Below are 24,178 nucleotides of genomic sequence, written 5' to 3' on the forward strand. Positions count from 1 at the left end.
GAGGGACATATCTCGCAGTTGAAGGTAGCTTGTTAACGTAGCTGAAAACCGAGCATTTGAGAAATGAAGATGCAACATGCTGCTTGACAAGTCGACTTCACAGAACGTTACCTGGCTTGTTTTATGTAAGGAAGAGCTCATTTCTCTTATCGCACTTTCTATTAGACTTCGTTACTGAGAAAGCCTTTTCTAAGTTAATCTGTGGTGAACTTTCGCTTTCTCCCTTTCTCTTTCCAGAAAATACGAGCTGTAAATTGAGCTATGCAGAAGATATTAAAGCATGCCCTCTGCAGCGTGGCAGGTCACAGAAACTCACATCTCGGGCTCACAAGCTACACCGTAATTGCACCACCATGGCCCTAGGCAGTTTCCAACCGCTCAGAGCAAGGATCAAGCTGAGCTGCTGATCCTGTGCACCAGCGGGCATGACAAGATTGCATCCGCAAAGCTGCTACAGATGAGTTATGGAGGTAGATTAAAAATATTTATAACTTAGGAAAATGTGATAACTGTCCATTTATATTTAAAGGGCATAAATACCAACTGTTGCCGAGGTTTACAGGATATATCCAAAAATAATGTGATGAAGCAGAGCCAAAGGAGAGTGCAGGTCTAATACAATTTTCATATACAGGCAAAATTTCCACTTCAACCCACAGAAATTCACTGATGGTAGGTTCTGTGTTTGAGTTAATGAAGATTTCCTGAAGTATTCATTGAAATCTTCATTCACTGGTGAAGGACATCAAAAATGCATTTCACTGAGATCATTTGCCATCCGAGAACATTTTCAAAGAGGTGACTCATCTCTTCTTATCTTGTCCCAGTCGGTGCCATGAGCACTTTGAAATATGGAACTGTGCGATGGAGATGTTCCCTCTTGCACAGAGGCCTGAACAGAAAACCAAAGAAATGAAAGACTCCATTCCATGCAATATATATCAACATCCCTTCCTACAGTGTGTGGGAAAGCTGAATATGTTGCTTGATCTTTTTCAATAAAGATTAATGGATAATAACGGGGCCCATGAACACTGACGCCTATTCTCTATAAGCACCAAACTGAAGTTCTGCACACATTGCCAGCAACCATAGTTTACACCTAGCAATCGGAAAAAATATCAGCTTAAATATAATGTCTTCAACCTACTTAATGTCCAAGCAACAACAGGTACTATAATGATGTGTATTTTCTATGGTGGAAATTATCTATCCCCCGCTTTCTAGCTCACCTCATCACTTTTAGGCACTGACAAAATAGGAGCCATTGGCATGGGCCATATGCACGCTCTAGAAAGACTAGAACATTTTATTTGGAGATGCATTGAGAGCATGCTTCTGGTTTACAAAAGTGAGACATGTCTTGAAAACTTGCAAGGATAAGCTTTCTCTTGTTACCTCTATCCTGTCATCAGGTCAGAAATAAAGCCGTCTCTTTCTTTAAGCTTCCTAGCAACAGCAAAAAAGTGCCAGTGATATCTTAAAAAAAGCTGAAATAATACATTTGACTTTTGTAAGAGACGGTGGGACTGGACCATTGCTTGCCATGCCAGCTCCGATATGGGGGAGCAGGGACAAGAGAGACCATCCCTTTCCCAGAGAGGCTGTGGTAACTAAGCCACATTATTTGGGGGACCTGAAAGACTGGAAATAACTAAGATTTTCTGCACTGAATAACAACTGACAATAACAATGTTTTTATTTTTCCTAAATGAGAGCTGTCCAATTTCCTAACAGCCAGACGGCAAGTTACCTCGTGGCAGTTCAGAAGTTGACAGGGAATTAACTATATAGTTAAGGGCACGAGAGAGGCAAATCATTCGGGGTTTCCTCACTCTCACGCTCTACCTAGGGCTTCTTCCAAATGAAAAGCTAGATTTACTGCATGGAAGCAGCTCTCAGGAGCAGAGACATGAGGCATCACTGAGACACTCGTCAGCACACACACACACGATCCTGAGGGATTCAGGAGAGCTTTTGCTGTCACTAAAGCATATTTCTTCCATACAGCCCGCTGCACTGCTGCCGCCCGGACCAGTTGGCACAGCTCAGCAGCAAGGCACACCGCTGTCTTTCGCGTGCCCAGAAAGCAGGGGGTGCGAGGACCCCCGGGATGCTGCAGGACCTGCTGCCAGGGGCTCAGTGGCAGGGCGCAACGCTGACACAGAAAACTGGTTTCCTGAAAGCCCTTCGTAACATGGTGAGTCTAAAAAACAACCAACAGCATTTATTCCGTTCAAAAAAGACAACAACATCAGCAAGGTTTACAAGGACAAAGGTGAAGGGAAAGGAAGGAGAGACAAAATGAGTTTTCTCATCTCCAAGATCGAATTCGAAAGGCTTTACAGAGCTGGCAAGCTTCCAACGCCCTTCACAACCCCGCAAAACTCAGCTAGACCCCAGAGAAGCAATCACAGGCATTCGCCAGTTTTGCTCTTATGCCACAGAGCCATTTAGGTTTTTCTTGGTGGCACGTTTACCTTCAAAGCTTCCCGGCTCCCTGAGGGCTTAATTAATTCTTAACTAATTCAAAAGCAAATCCCACTTTCTCCTCCCAAAGCATCAGCTGGTCTCACCTCTTCCGAGGTGCTAATGCCTGTCTGGTAGGCCAAGTGCCCTCTCCTGGTCTCTATGAAATTGTTAACAAGCTGTTAAATATTCAGAGGGAAAAACAGTCTTTTGAATTTGGCAAGGCAAAGTTTAGTGCTTCCTATAATGGTGCTTATATTTAATACACATAACTAAGCTTTCTTGAAGCACGCAGATAGGATAAACACATGGGGCTCACTGACACCTCTCAGCTGAGACCAAGCACAACAGTAAAGACTCGCTTTGAGGCAAAGGACCCTCAGCTCCATCTTTGAGAGGTACCGTGACAGACACCCAGAAGATCCAGAAGAGCTATACAGAATTAGAAAATCATGGTGTGTCGTGATGGTGCCATCATAGTGGAAATTTATTCACCTGTTAAACTGTTGTACAGCTCTAACAAATGAGAAAAGATGAAATATCACAGACCTATGAAGAGAAAAATTATGAAGGGCCAAACACTGCAGTAAGAGGGAGATGGTTATGGCAAGGAACAAGCTGCTGATGAGATACCTAAAGGCACAAAATGCAATCCACTCCGGACACGAAACAGAGCAGAGGCATCCTTTGAACCTCCTTCTGCCCAAGAGCAGCAGAGTTGAAACAGTAACGTCAAGCCTCCCCGGCAGGCTGCCTTACAGCCACGCTTCCCAGCCACCAGGCACGCCCGCGCGCGGTGCAGAGCGCGCGCCTCGGCACTGCTGCACACCTTCCCAACACCAAACGCTGCATCAGCTGGAAGCAAAGTGTGGGCGATCCAGACGCTCAGAACAGCTCGAGTGGCACGAGTGACCGAACGTGTAGCTGTGCTCAGGGTTTTCCATTTTTTACAGCTAATAACATTATGACTGAGCTATAAAGCAGATGGACAGTAACCTGATAGTTTTCAAACAGCACAGATGCATATCTGCTTGCTGTGAGGATGTTGCCATTGCTTCAGCACGCAGGAGACAGTGACACAGAAAACCCTATTTTTTTTTTCTGAAACACACTCTTTTCCTCCTCTTACCAAAGTGATAATTCCAGACAGGGAAGGTGACAAGAAGAGATACTGAAAGAAATCTGAAATACATGAACCTCACTGAAGATAAAACCGAGCTAGCAGGATTAGCAAGTCTAACAAAACCAGAGACTACCTAATTCTGTATTACTAGGGGGAATTTACTTTCTCCATCAGAAAGAAGAGCTCTATCACAAGATGTTGGGCTAAGTTGCATCCTTATTACATCTTGACAGGACGAGAGAAAGTTGCACCAGAAACGCAAGATGCCAGCTCCACTCTCCTCAGAAGACTAGAGCCGATGCTGTGAACCAAATCCGTGTTATCCTGATACAGGAAACCCTTCTGTCCTCAAAAACGTTGGTGTAACTAGTCCCCTTGTGCATGGGACTAAAGGTAGGTAACAGCTAAGCTGTGCTTGCTGAGGGCACACATACTTCATTTTCCTTCGCTTTCCTTTCTGAGTTTAACCTGAGAAGCTATAAGAGTTCAGACAAGGAATCACAGGCATGTGTAAGGTTTTTTTTTTTTTTTTTTTAATCTAAGTGAAGAAGTCTGAAATAGCTTAGAACTGAACAGTATTTTGTTACTTTCTTTGCATCAAAAATATCCAGTCCTTAGTGCTTAACTCACGCACTGAAGTTATTCTTTGCTTTTACTGAAATCCAATTATTGATTCAAAAAAAGATCAGTGAAAACTTTGCAAAAAAACCTCTAGCTAGAAATGTGACATGGGGATAAACAACAATCTGATGGTGCTTAATTTGTTGCTTTCCTTTCCACCACCCAATCAGCCCCGCACAGTTTACAATCCAAATGAATAACCCTTTTGCCTATTGAAACTCCTACTGTGGCATACTGAAATGTTCAAGCATTTCTGATTATACATTCTGCAGCAAACAAAGAAAATTCAGGTGCATCAAAAGCTAGAAAATGCAAAATAAGAGTTTCTTCCCTGCTTTAAAAATTTCTTTCAACCTCAAACCACTCATTTTTTTGTGCTTATTCTGTTAACCATCATCAGATAATACATAAATAAATTCCACCAGGTACTAATGCATGCCTTTAACTTCAAACAAGACATGCTTAAACAGATGCCTAGCCAGTATAACGGACTAGTAGATGCTGAATATTAAGAATATGCTTTGGCATGCCATTCAGTAGTGGCCAAAGCTGGTAATTGCACCTACCATCAGCTTCATGGAGCAACAGAGCTTGCTGTCCCCAGGCAGCACTGCTGACAGCCAAACCACTCCGGGCCTAGGAGACAGAAGAACTCACCTTTCACATAATGCAGAATGCTCCATCACTCAATTTAAGTGTTTGTGCCTCACATTTTAAAACTGTCAATTATAAATCCTTAAAGCTGGCCATGGCACACATGCAATATCACTCACTTCTTGCAATTTACTGTTAGTCCAGTCCAGCATACCAGAACCAGACATTCATGGATTTCCAAGGAATTCTGGCATAAAGATCTATAACTTACAGCATAGGACACTGTAGCTACTGAAAATCCCAGAAAGAATTCCTTAAGCCTAACAACTTTTTCATACTTAGTATGAATTATGTATTTTTGAGTCTTTGCAGAACATTTAAGAGCTGGTTAGAAAGTGGAAATAAATCAACCTGCATTTCTAATCCACTGAGGTTCCTAACATTATGTAATACTGATCGCAGTCTACATACCTCGGTTCGAAGCCTTTGTACAATTTCTTTTTTCTAGGTGCATGCTAGTTCAGACCTAAAGAAGCACTTAACTGTGCCCAGAGGTTTTTTTTTCTCAAGCGTAATCAGTTATCAAAGCTACGACCCCTCCCCAAGACTTCTGCCTTCCTGCTATACACCAGGAACTAGGACTACTAATCTGAGAAACAAACTTTTCAGGTCCCTCACCCTAAATAACTGCTACTTCACGGTAACGGCCTCAGCACCCTTGGCCGCACCAAGAGCTGGGCGAGTTGAAGCCCCGCTGCCCCCCTCAGCCGAGTCCTTTTGGTCCAGTCAAGGGAGCAGCTCCCTTACTTACCCCGCAGATCTCTGCACCCCCAGCATGATGTGGTGTTCCTCAGCTTCGCCGTTTCCTTCCTTCTGGCCATATCTCTTTCATGAGTCTGTTGTATCCAACAGCACCATTTCTCCTCGTTTCATTACTCCTTCACACTCAGCCTGCCAGAGTCACCAGTCCTAGGCCTTGTCTCCATCCTCTGAGCACGGTCAGGGACATCTATTCTTTTCTATTGGTTTCTTTTGGCTTTTTCCTCTGTAGAGGAAGTCCTGGCACTATCAATCTTTATCCTTAGTATCTCTGTTACTGCCAAATTTTCTCCTCTCAGTGCTCACCAGAAACGTCACCAGCTTTTTCCTGAAAATACCCTGATGTCTTGTTTCCCCCCCCACCCTCTGTTCTCCTCTCTCCTGTTCATCAGCATGGCCCCGCTTGTGAAAGTCTGATTCAGGACCTTCTCCCCGTGCATTTTAGCCTGCTGCACATCATTCCCAGGTCACTCTTCACTCACTCCATCCAAATTCAGATGTACAAACGTGCTTGCCAAGGCTCCTACACGATACACCTGCACTCCCTCAGCACAGGTATATGGTATGGACATGGGCACAGCTCTGCGCTGCCAAGTCGAGGGCGCAGCGAGGGCAATGCTGGAGGCACCACCTGCTTCGTGAGCCCATCTTTATGGTCTGTAAAACCATGCAGGCCCTCGAGGCTGACCTCCAGAGCTGCCTCCAGCCCTCGCCAGCCGGGGTTTCAGCACTCAGTGCTCGCTGGAGGCAACAGGCAGGTAACAGCCACAGGGACACCAAATGCCTCTAAGGAGCCACTGGATGACATCTTGTCCCTGGAAATCGGGTACTGGCAGGGAGGGTCAATGGTGGAAAAGGGGGAAAAGATTTTTTAGTCTGTCGCACTTTGGACGTCTTCAAGGTGAAGGTCACCTTACAAATTTAAGAGAGAGTACTAGTAAATCGTTGGGAAGGAAGACAGAAGCGTAAAGGACTGAAGTCAATCCTGCTGTTCTGTTTGCACAGCTAATGGCAATTTACTCCACTTCACGCACAACTCGCCCCATTTTACCCTGTCTGGATGTCTCCAAAAGCCTGGCAAAGCCCTGCATGTCCCAGTTCAGACACATCTAAACCCAGTGGTCTCTCTCTGGGTTTGTAATCCTGCTGCATATTCCAGCTGTGAACTGCAGCTGGACCCTCTCTTCAACATATACATGGCTACTGAGCATTCAACTTCCACCCAAGGGAAGAAAATGTTTGCAAATGGAGAGATGGTGAAATAGGGTTCTAGTATAAAGCTTCAGTTTTACATAACCAGCTTAACAAAAGTCTTAAAATAACATTCGTTGTCTCTCAGACATTTCTTATTGCCAGCAACACCTTGTGGTCCTCATAAATTGGTAGGCTAGACTTAAAATCATGACAGCAGAGCAGGGTATCTGTTGCAGACATCCTGATATATGTTCCACTTTCCCTCATCAATACAAACATACAGAGAAGAAAAATTCAGGAAAAAATCTCATGTCAGGACATTTTCTGACACAAGGGACATATTGGTATGGGAAAAGGAACATTGAGAAATAATTTAAGACAGAGCCTAATAAAACAGAAGTCCAAAAGCCAAACCACCTCTCTTTTTCACTTCCATGGTCTGTTCAATAACAAATTCAAGTCATTTAGCTCCAGAGCACTAGGCACCTCTTTCAGAAGGAAAGTCAGTTGGTTCCAGACAACAGTTTTGTTTCAGGGAGATAAACTTCTTTTTCATCTACCGAACTGCAGCTGAAAACAAAGCACGGCTGAGGCTTCCCTTGGGTTTTTATTAAAGTTGGCTTCTTTATATTCCACCTGAAGGTTACAGGCAAAACATTTCCACTGCTGCATTAGCCTTGGTGCAGTGCCCCCGAGCGCAGGTGTCCGTATCACTGCTCACCTGGAGAGGCCTCCGGGAGGTGACCAGCATTTTAAGGACCAGGCTAGGCTGGCCAAGCCCGCTCAGAATAGGTTTCAAGCCCTGTGTTTTCCAGCACCTTGAATCATACTGGTGCTTTCGAGACTGTACCTGCCACACACAGGCTGTACAACGGGAACAGCAGGAAATTCTGGCTCAGTGGCTAACGCAGAGCCAACACCACTGCCCATTAGACACAGAAGTCATATTCCATTTCATTCAAAAAATCAGAGAATTTTATATACACAAATACGAGCACAAATTAGTTCCCTAGCACTCTCCAGATACTTGGAGAAATATAATTTAAAAAAGGTGGTCAACACTTGCAGAAAACAGGACTATTATAAACCACCACTGCTGCTTTCTCTTAACTAAAGTTAATGGATACCATTTGAGTTCTAGGGCTGCAGGATTGTATCCTTTTGATCCTACAAGCTTTTCCTTAGTCTCCCAAGCACATTAACAATTTCTTTTAAAAGAAGTACCTAGTAAGCTCTACTGATCTATCGATATCAATAATTCCTTTTAGTCACACACAGTGAACTGTCTTGCAAAACCTAGCCGTGCCTGCATCGTGCAGCCCCTAACCAGAGAGGCAAGACTTCAACTGAAGGTACCCCCCGCATCCTGCAAGGCTCCTTCGGAAACCCCCAGGACCCCAAGCAAATACGTGTAAAAATTCATTTAAAAATGCGTTTTAAATGTGTTACAACTCTACACAATTCCACCAATAGCAGTGCAAAGACCCCTAGCAAGCAAAATTCTCTTTATGGACCAATGTAAAGGTATCAAACACAAACTAAAGCCTGTCGCAATAGTCCTCCGGGTGCAATACCATCATCGATCCTCGGGGTACAGCTTGCCATGTGAACTGGAGTAGACACTTCCCATATCAACTCCCTGGCACATCGAGGAATGCCACATATATGCACTTTCCAATGCTCCCTGTTTCACGGCCTACCAAGGTCTAAATCAATAAAGCTGCTCTCTGTAGACAGCGCACACAAATTATGACTGAAGATGACTGCCAAGCCTATGGAATTTCTCCCCTTAGAAGGGGAGAAGAAAAAACAAAACAAAAACAACAAAAAACACCCTTCTAATCCAACTAAATTCTGTTTTTAGTTCTCAGTTCTGTTTTTTAGGATTCATTTCATTTTAAGGCAAAATATTTTCTGTGTGTATTACGGTTAACCTGAGCATAATAAAGTAATTCATATGAGGCTTGCTGAAAAGGTACATTTGTAAAAACAAAATTCTGAAACCCGATAACATCTGCCATAATAGTGCTGATTTCAGAGATATACTGGGTTAAATGGACAGCATTTTCAAAAGCATTAATTGTTGATTAGCTCCTAAAACACTCCGCATTGTTTCTGCCATATTGCATCCTATGACCTAAATATTATATTAATTCTGATTTTGATACATCTGCAGAGGGTGTTTTCTTTCTTTCTTTTTTTTTTTTTTTAATATTTCTTTAAATCTGAGCTTCTGCTCCAAACTATCACTTATAACCTAGACAACATCAGAGGTTTATTTTTTAAGGCTATATTTTTTATTTGTCAATATTTTTATTCACATCTAATAACTTTTTATCTGCTTACTTCTAAAAAGCCTTGAAAGAGGCATTTATACATTTCAAACAGAAATGCTGAAGTACAAACCTACCTTTTACTGCAGTGAGGCCTGATAGATGCTACTTTCACAGCTAACCCCTCTTCCATTAATAGTTCCACAGTTCCTTAAGATATGAGATTATACAGCCTTGTTGCACTACAGCATATTTTTTCCATTGATAATGTGCAACGTGCATGGTCCAAGGTGATGCTTACTGCTCTCAGAGGCAACCAATAAATTGTTTAAAGGATGTGGAGTCTGCTCCTTGTGCAGAGCTCCCCAAGCAACGGTTGGTGAGACCATCTAATGAACATGGAGCCGGAGCACAGTTGGGTACCTAAGGTACGAGTCCAGGACACTGCGTATGAAAAGGCACAGAAGTATTGCACGTCACAACAGGGTCAGTGGTACACACGTGCATTAGAGGCTGGTCAGACGGTGCAGAGGAAAAGAATTTGCTAACCCAGGTTTTAGAAACCAAACAGATATTCAAAGCCCCTAATGGAAAGTCAGAATCAAAAGGGTTGGAAAGACTCAAACTGCAACTCTTGTGATGAATCAGCCATATCAGCCCAAGGGCAGGATGCAAACTAAGGTATAAAGCTGGCACCCAGAAATAGCTGAAAAGTGGATCTGAATGCATATTGAGGAGGTATGCCCAAGGAGACAGATGAGCATAACCAAAACCACTGTAATCTTTCAGAAGAAAAAATCTAGCAGCTCTTACAAACAGACTGAGATCAGGTCATCTGGAGATAGAGATATAACATACGTGATTCCAGTACCATGTTTTGCTACCACTTCAGATCTCAGCTTCACTCCAGAAGTGAGGCACTTGCTGGCATGGGAGAACATTCCCTTTTTATTTCATCCTCAAAATGGTGTTGGTGATGTAGCTGTAAAGAACATATGGCCCCTTTTCTATGTTGATATGAAACACCCTAACATCAGTCAGCAGAAGCAGAAAGGAAAGGAAAATAGCCAAGCATAAGAAGTTGCTCAGCATTCATATATAATTTTGCTGGCTGATCTGAATATTAATTGAGATGAGATAAGCAAATGCATAAAATAGGGTGGTGCAGAACTAATTAATGAATACGAGGATAGTGAGAAGCAGCCAGCCAAAATATGAAAATCCGTATTTGGAAAGTGATTGGTTTGAAGCTTCACAAATGACTGCAAGTGACTGTCCGTTGTGTACCATTTTCTGTACGTTGACCATCAATAACTGTCCCATCAACTAATATTAGAATAGAACTGATTGGAAGAAACTACAGCTTGGAAGTACAGAAATATTGTAAAAAGGTTTTTGTTACTGGTACATGAATAGGAATCAGAGATTAGGACAGAGTCCTTCATAGCACAAACTTCTAAAAAAGCCACAGTTTGATTTACCCAGTCGACACTTCAAAAGAAAGCCAACACTAGAATTTGACGAGAGGTGAATTTAGCTGTTCCTGGAGGTAATAGAAGACGAAAGGGGAGAAAGAAAAATTCAAAGAAAATCATTTTCAACTCAGACACAAGAAACATGACACCCATCTCAATGGAGCCTGCTCATTCCGATGCAAGGAAGCTTGCAAGGTTAAGAGGCTTTCTTGCTGCTAGCAGGAGTTGTCACACAGCAAGGGCTGGGGAGGAAGCAAAGCATGCCAGTCCAACATATGCTACTGACTTAGAGCCATATTTGCCAGTTGATTAGTCAAAGATAATCAGTTCTGAATGATCCACAAAGTAAGCTTTTCAGCGTGTGACCTGTTAACTTGGCTCTATTGGAGTTGGGGTATTTAGACCTGGGAATCTAGCACAATTAGACAATCCATTTAAATGATCATTGAAAAATAGCAAAAGAAAAGCTACATTACCCTTTATAATACAAGTAACATGAATTTTTCATATTATCTCCACCCACTTTTGATTTAAGGATGAACTGGAGAAATAGCAGCATAAGTAATTCTCAATAATAAATATTTGTTATGGGGCATTCACTTCTGACATAACAGAAAGATCACACTACATATGCATAGCTGTATCAATCTGCAATTGTTACCCATTCCAGTTCCACTTTTACTTACAGTATTACAGCTCAAAAATTAAGAAAATGCTCTGACCTTGTTAACAGGCTGAGACAGCTTGAAGAAGGCTTACTTTGTTCGCTTACATTCCCAAACTGCACAGTTCAAACAGACACCACTCCAGACTTACCTGCAAGAAAACAGAATACAAGTTTTGGGTTACCCCTCCAAACTTAACAAAAATCTGTCACTCAGAACTGAAAATAAATAATGTATCCCTGAGAAATTTCACAGCGCTTAGAGTTGAAATAACTTTTGGCAGTATAATGAATTATTTATTTGACTATACTTTTTTTTCCAGCCCTTAAATAATTAAGATAGCCTTTTTTACCCTGATAATTTAATTATAAAAGGTTGCATTGCCATAGGGCAAAATACAATAGCTGTTAACTTTTTTCCTCCTCTCTTGATTCCTCCTACTACAAAGTTCTGTTTTGTCTGTTCACGTAGTCTTGCTCCCTCCCCTTAGTCTTTCCTTCCCCTGCTGTTTCGTAGTGCAAGGGAGTATTTTAGCGTTGTCTACAACACCATGACTGGGTGCCAGGACAAGCAGATTAACAGATGTTTTGTTCACTATTAATTGAGCTTTCAAGATGAAGAAAGGTAATGAGCCACCTGCCATGCAGCAAACCTCTGTTCCTAGGCTGGAAGCAAAGGTTTTGATCACAAAGCTATGGAGTGGAGTCAGCTGAGCTTCTATAGCAATACCCTTACATCACTCTCTCAGCAGTTTTCTTTACAGAAGGAGACTTGGGCCGAAAATGTTTGAAAGAAACATTTTCTGCTGTTCCAAACACAGTAAATTCATTAACGGTGATTTAATAAGCACCCTGAGCAGAGACTCTGCCCCGACGGGTGGCAGGCTGCCACTCCTAAGCAGAAGTGCTCCACGCAGCGTATGCCAACCAGGGCTTCACCGGTCTCCGCAGAACTGGCTGCCCAACCAACGTGCCGATACGAGCTAGACCCTGACCCACAGTACGCTGTGTTGTAAATCCCAGGACAGTAACTACGTAAACTGGTATCCCGCGGGCGGCCTCCACCCCTTCGACACTGCAGCGCGAGGAGTAGCCGTGGGCGTTCTCCAGGCCATGGGACTCACGGCCACCACGCAGCTACCCCCCAAACGACCCTGGGGCTGCACCCGCTACTGCGTGTACCTGGAGACACTGCAGTCTCTGTAGCTTTTCACAGAGAAACCTGACTGCAGAGACATTTTGCTAGCCCCAGACAGACGTTTTCCTAGCATGTTTCTACCAGTGCACAGGATCTGACCGTATTTGCCATCCTCCTCAATGCTCACCATATGGTCAGTCCTGAGTAATAAGGAGTATGGAAAGCTTGGTCTGAGCCTCCTCCGTTCCCTCTTTTTGGGGTTTCTCCCTGAAGCACCTATCACTGCCTTTTAGCATCTATCATTAAGCAAAGGAGTGAGGCAGCAAAGTGCAAATTCTCTGCTCACAGAGCAATTATCAACCACCTCACGTCAAAATAAGGAGGCTAGCCAATTAAGCAGTAATTACAAATAATTAAAATAAAGCCTAAGCTGTAGGCCTTTGTTTTGCCGTGGTGTTTGGCCCTGTTCCCTCTCAGAGCAGTAACAACAGTTGTTGGTCAGAAACCCAACTCCAGTGCCCATGGCGCAGGCACACGGGTGCTCTGGTTACAGCCAGCGCAGAGCGTGCCATCTCCCCACGGCAGATGGGCATGCCCGGGCTCCTTCCTCCTCCTCCTCCTCCTCCTCCCCAGGAGGCAGCCGCGCCGGGAGGCAGGAGGAGACCACTGCTCTCCAGCTCGGGCTCAGTGCATGGAGGCAGGCACCCAGTGTAGGTCTCTGCCCAGGGGTAGGTGCGTTCCTACCGGGATCTGCCAGGAGCCACCACACAGGGGACAGCAATCCTGCTGCTGAAACAGGAGTGACAGGTAGTCCAAGAAACACTTCTCAGCTGCTGTGGCTAAACATCTCTAGAGTTCATGAAAACTGGTCTACAATAATCATTTATCCAGGCCTTCTTGTACATTTATACTCCTGATCTACAACATTCAGAAAGCAGCAGTACTGCTGCTTGCTAGGTACACGTGACACTGTGCACTCCAAGGAGGTTTCCACCTCTTGTTCCTCTGCTTTGGCTGAACATGGAAAGTAATTATTGCCATTATCTTCCCCAAGGAAAGTTTGAAAAGGAAGATCAACTTCTGCTACAGCTGCTTTCCACAAGGAAGGAAAACAGGCATTTCTGGGCTCTCTGTTGGCAGGACCCAGAAGAGAGGCATGGTACACCCTCGGGACATAGCACTGTGTTGTGGAAGACGTCCTTCCCTATGTCAGATTCCTCCATCACATAACTTACTGCAAAAAGCAAACTCCCCCTCAGTGGTGAGAGGAGGAGCAAGACAAACCTCGGGGAACCTTCTCATTATATGGGATTTCCTTGTTGCACTGCAGCCAATAATGCAGTTCAAAAAAGTTGGTCTAAACCTAAGGTGAAAAGTGGGCGATTTAAAATTAAGGATCTCAGCCTGAATCATTTACAAACCAAACACATGGACGTCCGCATTTTGTGTATACCTGAGATGCTGAAATTACTAGGCTAAAACATTCATTTTCTACTTTTACTTTAATAACTTTGCACAGAGCCTCCTAAAACCACGTCTACCTAGCTATGGAAAGGTTAGCTTAGCTAACATGGCATGGCAATGAAATCATGTCTTATAAAAGATTTTAGGACAAAAAAATAAGACTAAGCTCTGAGTCCATGTAAATTTGAGCCAATCTGACCAACACCAATATCTGGCTATACCCCATTCTTCTACTATGAAGGCAGCAAATTAATGCATTAAACAGTTGAAAAAATGGCATAAATTGAAAAACATAATAAAGACAAGTCTGCAGAACTCCTTGATCTCTGATGTTAATCTGTCCATTCTCCATTAAAAATGTTGTCTTACATGATTCTCTCGTGCACTTTTAGGGTATTTTTTCTTTCACTAAATTCTGCAGGAATGACAAGATACATCATGCCACTGACAGCATGCCAACAAAAGCAGGAGTCTTTGGATAATCAGGACTGGCTGCCAACACTAAACAGGAGACAGTCTGTAGATGATATTGCTTATAAAATCAAAAATAAATATTATCTGCCATTTTCTGAAAAGGATGATGTTAATTTAATGGCCTAACAAGCTTCCTCCCAAGTTCCTGCTGTGTTTCTTCTTACCATCGCTTTTGCAGCATGCGTGTGGCCATATTCTGGTTGGCAGTTGCTATGAAATTCTCATTCCTGTCATTTTTTTCCTGTCTTACATTGACACAAAAAGCAAGAGCTGTGCAAGAATTCACAAAGTCGAGGATGTTGGGGGGAGGGGGGGCAGAAACATAAGCACATGCAAATCACTCCAGCAAAGGAGCTCAGGGTTTCTTTGGGAAACATGGAGAAGCAAACAGAACATGGCTGTTTTAAAACTCTCTGCTACAGACTCAAGAAATAAAATAAATGGAAAAAAAAAAAAGATGAAATAATAGAAGGCTAAGCCTTCCATCTCCATTTGGTGAGAACACATCGTTTCCCCCACTGTAAGAGCTGAAATCTTCATCTAAACACAGCAGATACAAAAACAGACTGAAAAACAACCATCTCCATTCAACACTATACAGGACTTGGTACAAGGAGGCTCTGCCAATATTGCTTAGACAAACACTGAGTAATACCTTCAGCTGGTGATGTTTATCCAGAGCTAGGATGATTTTTTTGACCAATTGGCCTTTCAAAGCTGAGCATTCCCCTGGAAAGGCCATCAGGATCTGCTCATATTAAAAGTGAAATGTATCTACAGATAATTACGAAAGCACTAGAAATGCCTCCCTAACGTTATACAAGCCTTTCTTGCCATTTAGGATATGTAGCTTTAGCTAAAGAGATATAGAAGTTCTTCAGAGTAAAACACAGATTGCCATTAGATTGACTGAGTCAGATACAATGCTGGTAATACAGATTCTGGAAAATTAAAACAGTGAATTTCTACATCATCAGGCAATAAAAACATATTCGTGTTCCATCAGAAGCATCTGAAATAATCAGTCTCTTAGAAGTTGCCAGCCCAGGTTTTCCAAGTCCGAGCTATCCAAACGCAAAGATGATATACCAGAGCCTAGGAACTCCATGTCCTCGAGGCCTCCATACACACAACAGCAGCTGGCAAATAACTCCTCTACCAGCTACCAGGGAGCTCCCCGAGGCTCGCGGAAGCACTGCCTGTCAGTCAGGCGAGCAGAGACTTGCCACGCGCTTTGGATGTGACTTTGGAGGGTCCAACATAAGCTATGTGTGGCTCAGTTCTCCATCTGCAATGGAGATGGCCCTGTCTTGAGGGCTCTTTGGAGGTAGTCAGCTCTGTGAAATGTAAAAGCAAGGAATATTATCCTATTTTTTCACCCTCCACAACCATCTACTTTAAAAATTTACCGCTACACTGCTTGTTGAGACACCACGGTCAAGAGGCTACGGGTGCAGTACGGTTACGAAGTGGTCTCTCCGCCAGGTTACCTGCTAGGCGAGTTGTTCAGAGAGGCACCGACAGCGACACAAAATGCAACAAACACCCAGGACTGCATTTAAACACTGCCACTCCCCCCCCCCCCCCCCAAAAAAAAAGGTAACTGGGTAGAAAATCCAATTTAAGCCTAAAAGGGATCTTATCACCACCTGGTGGCTTTGGCATAATTTTTAAAGAAACAAAAGCAAAGATTCAGCAGTCAGCCTTAACTTGCAATTACCATTTCCCCCAAATGCATTTCAACCTTATTTTAATGGAAGCACACAATTTAATATTTAAACACTGACAGTTAATGGCACACACAATTTAAACGTCCTCAGATTCCTGGAGTCCAGGATTAATGAGAGACTTACCAATCTTCTGAACAGAAGAGTTCAGTTGTAGCTTTCCTTGTTAAAGCTACACCTTTCTCATGCTACTGAAGTTTTCAGCCACTTCCCGCTCTACCGGTTTTGGACTTGATTTAATGCTGCAAGAGAACAGTATACTGCTGCCCTCTGCTGTCCCTATTTCACCTAAACAGCAACCCTACGCTGCCTAGCCGCATTCGCTGTCTTCCTGGAATAAAAATAACGAATTCTGCATGAAGACAGGGAAATATGGTGATACTGATGCGAGCATGGGTTTATCCCTATGAGGAATTCTCCTCTTTTCCTGGTGAATAAATGACTCCACTTTATGCTTTACTAGCTTTGCACATTAATGCTCAGATTTTCAGAGACTATTTGGGTAAACACATAATAACCTTATGTGTCTACACATACAAACTTTGATGTCTGTATGTGAAATCCTTGGAAAATATGACACTCCTTCCTACAGTAATTGGTATTTCTGGCAATACATACGCAACAGCAAACACACCTCAACGCATCACAGCAAACACAGAAAAATGAGAGGAGTTTCTGGCACACGCGCAGGTGCTGTACCTCCTTGGAGGAGGAGCAGAGGTGGCCCGTTCCCCCAGGCCAACACGAGGGTGGCAGCAGCCAGCAGAGCCACGTGAGAGGGCGCGTTGCCCGTGCTCAGCGCCAGGCAGCAGCGGGCTCCACGCGGCAGGAACAGGTAGAAGTCAGAGAGAGGAACTTGGAAGCAAGAGGCAAGAAAGCAGCAGGTAGGAGCAGCCAGAGCCCTTCAGACCCCTTCATTTATTTTATTTCCCCAAACCCCAGCCAAAGCAACTCCAGGTAATGGCAGAAAACAGCTAAAAGGCAGACAGCTAAGCCCCAGAGTGGCTCTGGGTGCAGCTGAGCTGGAGCGGCCAAGACGCTCTGGCCTGCGGCCCAGGGAGATGCTAGCTCCCGCCAGGAGCAGCCTTTAAGGCTTATTTCATACCACAGCCTTGACAGGCTCAAAGTCAGGGTGTTTGCAACTTTCATTCAAGGGAAGTTAATGCATGTTAAAACATGCAAATACAGTCATAGCCATTCCATCTTATTTGCATTATTGAATTCTTGCCCTTAAATTGTACAGTATCTACCCCTGGGGAGCTGAGAGGTGATAAGAACTTCACAGAGCCTGTCCCAACCAAAGAAACTCTTGGGCCATGCCTGTCCCTAGTAACAGCAGGTAGGCAAGTCAGAGAGAGCCTCTTCCAGTGAGTATTGAAGTGTAATGGTTGCGGGGGGGGAAGGACCAGGGTAAAAATGTGATGGAACATGCTATGAAATGGAAGAAATGTTGGTTCGACTCTTCTCCCATTGACTACTGGGTGCGTACTAGATGAGGCTGTGAGGAGGCAAGAGGAGAGCTCTTGAAAATGAGAATATAGGGAGAAGACAAGAATAGGAAGTCCAGACCAAAAACAATGGAATATACCAAATAAGAGGACCTGGGCGTCAACAGCTTCTGTGTTTACAGAGGTCCTTCATGGCTTTTGCTCCTTGTCCTTTTTTGTCACATATAGCAATGGAATGACATCCCAGTCAGGAGTATTAACAATATTTGTTGGTCCCATACTAACGAGTCTGATAAACAGCATTCAAGCCAATATTAAGGGATAATAGAAGATCATGTGAGTTAAGACAAGGTGCTCAACACCACAGTTACCTGGGGACCAACTGTTGGGGAAGAGAGAGACCATTTAACCTGAAGTTAGAGGATGGTACTGTATTATTGCACTCTGGCTAAAACCAGCTGCAACGGATGTCTCTATTTTGCTTTCTTATAGAAACATAAAGCATATACTTAAAGTCAGCGGGGACTCTCTAATAACTGCCAAAATTATAGCCCCTGCATCTCTGAATACTGACTCTTTGTAAAAATTGCACCCTCAACATGGCAGCCTTCCTTCTGTTTTTATATCCATGTTTTGGAGAGTTACTCAAAAAGAAAGCATTTCCTAAGGTATATACTTCTCCAACCAAGCAGTGAAGGTCCATCTTTAAGGGAGCAGGTCCTGTGTAATGGGTTCATTCTGAAAGCAGCACCTGGATATACACACACTGCACTTCACAGCAGTTCTTAGTATGAAAGCAAGAAAGGCAAAAACTCCTCATTACTAGGGAGTTTGCTATACAGACCATTAAGACATCTTCTTCCATGTGGAAAGATGGCATGCATTTCCCTAAAGCATTCAGAGAAACTCAGATTTTTTTTAACAGCATAATCCCTCTCTTGGCAGATGCTTTCTTACCAGCTTCTCTCCATTTACGATCAATTTGACAACCCCTTGAAAGATATCATAACCCTGAAGCTAAAGCAACTTTACATTCTCAGGGTTGTTTTATGAAAAACTGTAGCAATGTAAAAGACTGTTTGGAGTAAATGAATTCAACCTACTAAACATTTGCCAGTGGTGTGAACAGGCACCAGAGCTCCAGACCACAGAAACAATAAATAGTTGATCTGCTGTAAAGATATGAAATACTTCACCACTGCATTGTATTTCCACTTCCAATTTCTCTGCATTTCCCATGAAAACTTGTTACCCTGTGATTATTTCCTTTCATTTTTACATCTCCTAAGGATACAGAACTGTTACCTCAGATTTAGATACACATGGTAATGCAATATTTTAGTACCTACTACAGGTAAACTGTGTTCAGCTATTGCCACAAGAATTCAAGGACGGACGCCTGCTGGTCTCGTGTATGCAAAGGGAAGCAAATCTATCGCAGCTAGCCAGCGTCTTGACCCTTTTGCAACACTGAGACCTGGGATCTACAATCCATCTCTGACAGGTTCCCTTGAGGTCCTCTTGATGGTAGTGACTGCATGGTCAAGTTAATGATCCAGAGCTCCCATTTACCCTGATAGTCTGTTGTAAGCTAAGACTAAGGCACCAAGAATCACCCCCAACTAAGCCTAGCTTTTATGCAAGGACTGCAAAACAGCTTCTTCCTTGCCCTGACTCCTTTAGAATTAACTACTTGCAATTTGAAGGAAATCAGGCTTATTTTGTCCTTTATGGCTGACCTCTAACACAGCCTGTTAACTAAACATCTTTAGCTTTAGGAACACTCCCTGGGCAACAGGAATGGAGGGGAAAGAAACCTTCTGGAGCTTAGATATTACTCAATGCAAAGGGCACAGAGAGTGTCACAAACATGCAGTTCTTGGCGTTACTGACAGTCCACTGCGTCAAAGACAAATTGTCTTAGCACAAATACTCCAGGATAGTTTATATCCCATATTGTCAATCCCATTTAGAAAAGCATTCAGTCATATGGGTATTCCCTCTCTATTCAAAGTGATTAAGGATATACTTGGTTTTCTAGGTTGTGAGCCTTAGGTACGTCCCTAATTACTGATTTGATGAAGGTCTGGGGCTACCACAGTGATGGGTACTGTAAACAAACAAACAAAAAAATCTAAGTGAAAGCAAAAGGATAACTGGATGAGCTACACACCTTGCAACTGCTAGGTCAAAATGTTTTGCAGACTACCCATAAGTTGACACATCTCAAACAGCCACACAGTGCACAGTTTTGTGGCACTGAAGGCTCTCCTTGATATTGCTTTTCTTCAACTAACTCAACACACACACCATCCAAGGCTTTTCATTATCAGCCAAGAATTTACAACCAGTAGAGGAATAAGTAATTGTATAAGTAAGAAGCAAGAAATAAGTAACTGGAGGCTGCAGTCCATGGAAACGGTCTCTTCCCACCCTCCCCCTAACTCCAAGAAAACTTCTCATCATACTCAGATGGGGGTGAAGGAGGAAGGCCTGCACCTAAGGAAGTTCCCTACAAGCCTTTAGAAAAATCCATATACTTGAATGGTGCCTGAAACAGCATCTTTGTAAAATCTCTAACATAACATTATGAAACTCTTCAATAAAGCAGGAAGATGTGTCTATCTAGGGAGCTCCAGAGATGGAGTCCCACAGGTCTTTAGCTGTACCAAAGAACAGATGGCAAGGCCAAAGCTTTACTCTTGTCCTTCTCTCAGAGCATATATCTGGCAACAAACTGCTTCTACAGAGGACCCAAGCGATATGATCTTCTGTTAGAAATGCAACAAAAAGTTAAAATTTCATTTCAACTAATCCTTCTCAAACATTGCTGTTGCCAAGAGGCTGCTGAGGAAACTCCAGTTACAGAGACTGTGAGTGAAAACTAGTTAACTGACAATTTTCTTTTCTTTTTTTTTTTAAAAAAACCTTTTTGGTAAGGAACATTGGGAAAAAAGCCCTTATCCCTCACCCAGGCACTGAGTGCAGCACACTCGGAGCGATGCCTGTGCTTTGGAGAGATCAGGCAATCTGCTGTGGAGTACATTGCTCCCTTGATTTTTGTAGGGCTGTTAGAAAAGGCTTCATAAGCAGCCTGCGATTTCTTACCACGATTTCCTTCTTTCCTGTGTTATCACAGGCAGTTGGCACAGCAGCTGATAATCTTAACAGACCGAGAGAAATGTTTCTGTAAAAAAGACTCATGGGAACTAACTTATCTCCAGTGAGTTCATTTCCACTTGCAGTTTTCTGTAATCTCGGAGGCCAGCCTCGTTTCACACTCCCGTGCGGCTCAGATGATGTGAAAAGCGTTCTGGTACAATAGCATCAAAATGAGAAAAAGTATTAAACCTCCTTGCCGATATTTAACACTCAGGAGTTTGGGGGCGGGGGTTGTTAAAGCTACCACATAGCAGCTAAAACACCCCCCAGTTTTGGGGGGGTTGTCACAAGCTCACTGCGGGCAGGTTGCTCTGTAACGTACTGTAGATGCAATCCTGGATGAAAGACAAGGGCCAGGCCAGCAGGAGAAACATCGCTTGCTTTTATTTTCAAGCCTAACCACTACCCACAACCAAAGTTTTGGGGGGAAAACCCAGGTTCCTACCTTAGAAAGCCCCCAGCCTTCTTGCCCTGCCAGGAGGGTGTCAGGAAATGAGAAAGGCTCCAGCATGCTCAAGCCTAGCTTTAGCCTCTGGCCACTTTAGATCCCTGCTCAGCAGAAACTCACTTCAGCTGCAGGTTTTCGGGCGCCTGCATGCCTGGCCTGGGCTTTCCCGGGAAGGCCAAGGACACCCCTGTCAGAAAGCACACGGCACATCTCGGCAGCAAAAGCTGCAGAAAGGCAAACCCCAAACCCTCTGAGAGTACTGGCAGTGAAGAGAGTAATTCAGACAAAAGTGCATTAACAGCTGAGGTTTTTCCCCTTCCCTCACAAAAGGAAGGAAGGCAGCCTAACGTAGGTGTACGCCACAACTTGTTCCAACCGAAGCTCAGGAAAGCTAGGAGCAACCGAAAACCAGCTGGAACTCAAAGTGTCACCAAAAAGCATTATCACATGTGTCATGACCGATTTCTTCATACACCTGACAGAGCGTGGCTTCAGCCCCACCGCGGGGCGACACCTCGGAGATGCCCTCGCCTGCTTTCCTCCAGTTCCCTCTCACTTTCTGCCTCCCTCCCTTTTCTCCCTGCTTTTAGTCTTGCCTCTCAGTCATTTGCAGCTGAGCCCAGAGGACAGGCCTGCGCTTCGGAGATGCCTGAGGGGAGAAACGGGGGCATGGGGTGGATGCACGTGCGGCCACAGCACCTTCTTCCCACCACGGGCACGGCTGGGCCGAAACCCAGCTGAACACTAGATGGCAACCAGAAACCTCCTTACGAGCTGCTTCTCTTCTGTCCGGACACCTCGCTGAAGACGGCTGCTGCTGGGGGGTAACACGGGCCCGGGGAGGAGCAGGGCCCGCGGTGCCGGGGGCCATGGGCTGCCCACCGGCCTGGGGCAGCCGGCAGGGACACGAACTGAAATGCCCACACAGATGAAAGGTGACAAGTCAAAGCATCCCCCGAAACAGCTACCGGGGTGACTGACTGGCCACCACAAATAAGGTGGAAAAAAACAGCTAGATGGGGAACATCCGGGAAACTTGGGGAGAGGCTGGGGAGGCTGCTCCTGCTCAGACGAGGGGACACCACTGTGCTACCCACCGACACGCACGTTAGCTACCATCTAGGGAGAAGGGAAAAAGAGGGATATTATAACCCAAGTCTGAATTATATGACGACCCAGAGCAGCCTGGCTTGCTGGAAGAGCTCTGGGAGGCCCCGTCTGGTGCTGCGGAGGAGGGCACAGGTCTGCGCTCAAAACACGGGGCAAAGCAGACAACTGCAGCAACAGCAGAGTCTTGGGACAAACTGCCTGGACCTACTTGCAAGTGGAGAAGACAGGTGTCCAACGATGACTAGAAAAGTGTTCACTGTGTTTCCTGCTTTATTTTGGGCAAGCATTCCCTAAGAGGGACCAATCTGTGCCTCCTTGGACTCCTTTTCCAGCAAGAGATCATTGCTGATTGCAAGGTGCCTGCAAGTGTTGAATTTTGAGTGGAAAAGGGATGAAGAAATACCGGTTTCCTGTTAAGCATCTCTCAGTACACCGGGGCACAGCTGGGTGTCACTGCCACGCTGGCGGCAAGCTGAGGTGCAAGGGCTCACCAGGCTTTGCAGCGCTCCGGGCTGCACCAAAAGCTGCGCTCCAGCAAAGCCGCAGAACTGGAAGATGTGTCACAAAAACATGCCTTCTGCAAGCTTTCCCATGATTTCAGCAAAAAGGGATACGAAGCAACGTTTTCTGCAGTTTCAGGTGTCAAGCAGCAAGCCATTTGCAGACGAGCACTGCGCACCTCCGCCAGCCCCAAGCGCTGGCCCCTGGGGGACAACATCTGTGCAGAGCTCGTTGCTGCTGGACGATGTCAGCTCTGCTCATGGAGCGACAGCTCCAGCTGCAAAATGCTAATTTTGCCACCCTTGCTGTCAGAATAGAGGTGAGAAATGTCAGTAACAGAGCTGAAGAGTGCTGGATGCTCTTCAGACCATTATGCTGGCAGTATTTGTGCTTACAGTGAATAGCCACAGTGCTGCTGTGGAAGGTCGGGGGACTTTAGCAGACTGACAGTGGTGAAAAGCTACTGAAGTATATGTGCATATACATTTTCCACATTTCGAGGTTGAAGAGGATAAAGAACCAAACTGGCACCAGCTGAATCAGCAAGAAAAATCCAGAACACAAAAACATGCACTTCAGAAAGGCACACTATCAACATTTTTGATGAATAAAAGCTGGGTGCAAAGCAAAAACCCAGAACTGCATGCCCTAAGAAACTAAGATCCAAGCACAGAGCCTGATTTTACTCCTGGCCTCCACCTCTTTTTCTTTAACCTGGACATAACCAAGCTGCAATGCCCTCTCTCCAAGCCACTGAGCTCCAGCACTGAAGATCCAGATTTGCCTCTCTGCTCTGCAAAGGCCTTCTGCACAGCCTTACCGTCACCCTCACAGTGCCTCAGGTGCCCAACCATAAACTGGAGACACCTCCACCCTCCTTATTCTTCACTTAGGTCAGCTCAATATTATCTGGAGCAGGGTGTCTTTTCTGTGTTTTATGAGCTAGTCTGTAGAGCTTTTCTAGGTGCTTCCAGGTGCTAATGTAAAACAGAGTATGATAACTAGCTTGAAGCCATGGAAAGAAAAAGCTGTAAGGCATCGCATCCTGTCCACCCTACTCTCCCAAGGCAGCATGATTTATGATTTATTAAACTGCTAAAAAAAAGCCACAAGGAGAAGCAACCCATGTGCTTTTCCACCTAGGCAATCTCTTAAAAGTTTGCACCAATAAAAATATCCCCATGTAGCAGATAAGAAGATGTGGCTCAAGTTAAAGAGAATTCAAATGTTAGATGTAAAGAGTGGGAAGCTCTTATTTCAGAAGAAACAATGGACTTTTTCTTTTTTGCGCTGACATTAATTACCAGAAGGAGATAGATAAATGGCACGCACAGATGCTGCCCCTTCCAGGGCCTGCGTCATTCTGCCCTCGGCACAAAGCAACGCAGCTGCCACGAGCTGCAGACCACGACACCGGATAGCGAAAGGGCGGCACGCTTTAGACTTTTTTTTTTTTTTTTTTTTGAAACAGCTA

At 44.4% G+C, this 24,178-nt stretch overlaps 1 protein-coding gene across 3 annotated transcripts in view; it reads right to left on the reverse strand.

Moving 5' to 3' along the window:
- KCNIP1 (potassium voltage-gated channel interacting protein 1) overlaps nucleotides 1–24,178 on the reverse strand; it is a 452,168-nt gene that overhangs the window by 132,312 nt on the left and 295,678 nt on the right. The window contains exons 1-2 of one of the 3 annotated variants that reach the window (XM_026098460.2): nucleotides 16,162–16,220; nucleotides 11,291–11,384 (exon numbers count right to left, since the gene is read on the reverse strand). The exons of the other annotated variants lie outside the window; for them this stretch is intronic. The gene's annotated coding sequence lies outside the window, so the exon portion shown is untranslated. Of the gene's footprint in view, nucleotides 1–11,290; nucleotides 11,385–16,161; nucleotides 16,221–24,178 lie in introns of those variants that run through there. 3 annotated transcript variants of the gene reach the window in all.

The sequence above is a fragment of the Dromaius novaehollandiae genome, chromosome 15 (genome assembly GCF_036370855.1).
Source record: "Dromaius novaehollandiae isolate bDroNov1 chromosome 15, bDroNov1.hap1, whole genome shotgun sequence".
Taxonomy (NCBI): Eukaryota; Metazoa; Chordata; class Aves; order Casuariiformes; family Dromaiidae; genus Dromaius; species Dromaius novaehollandiae.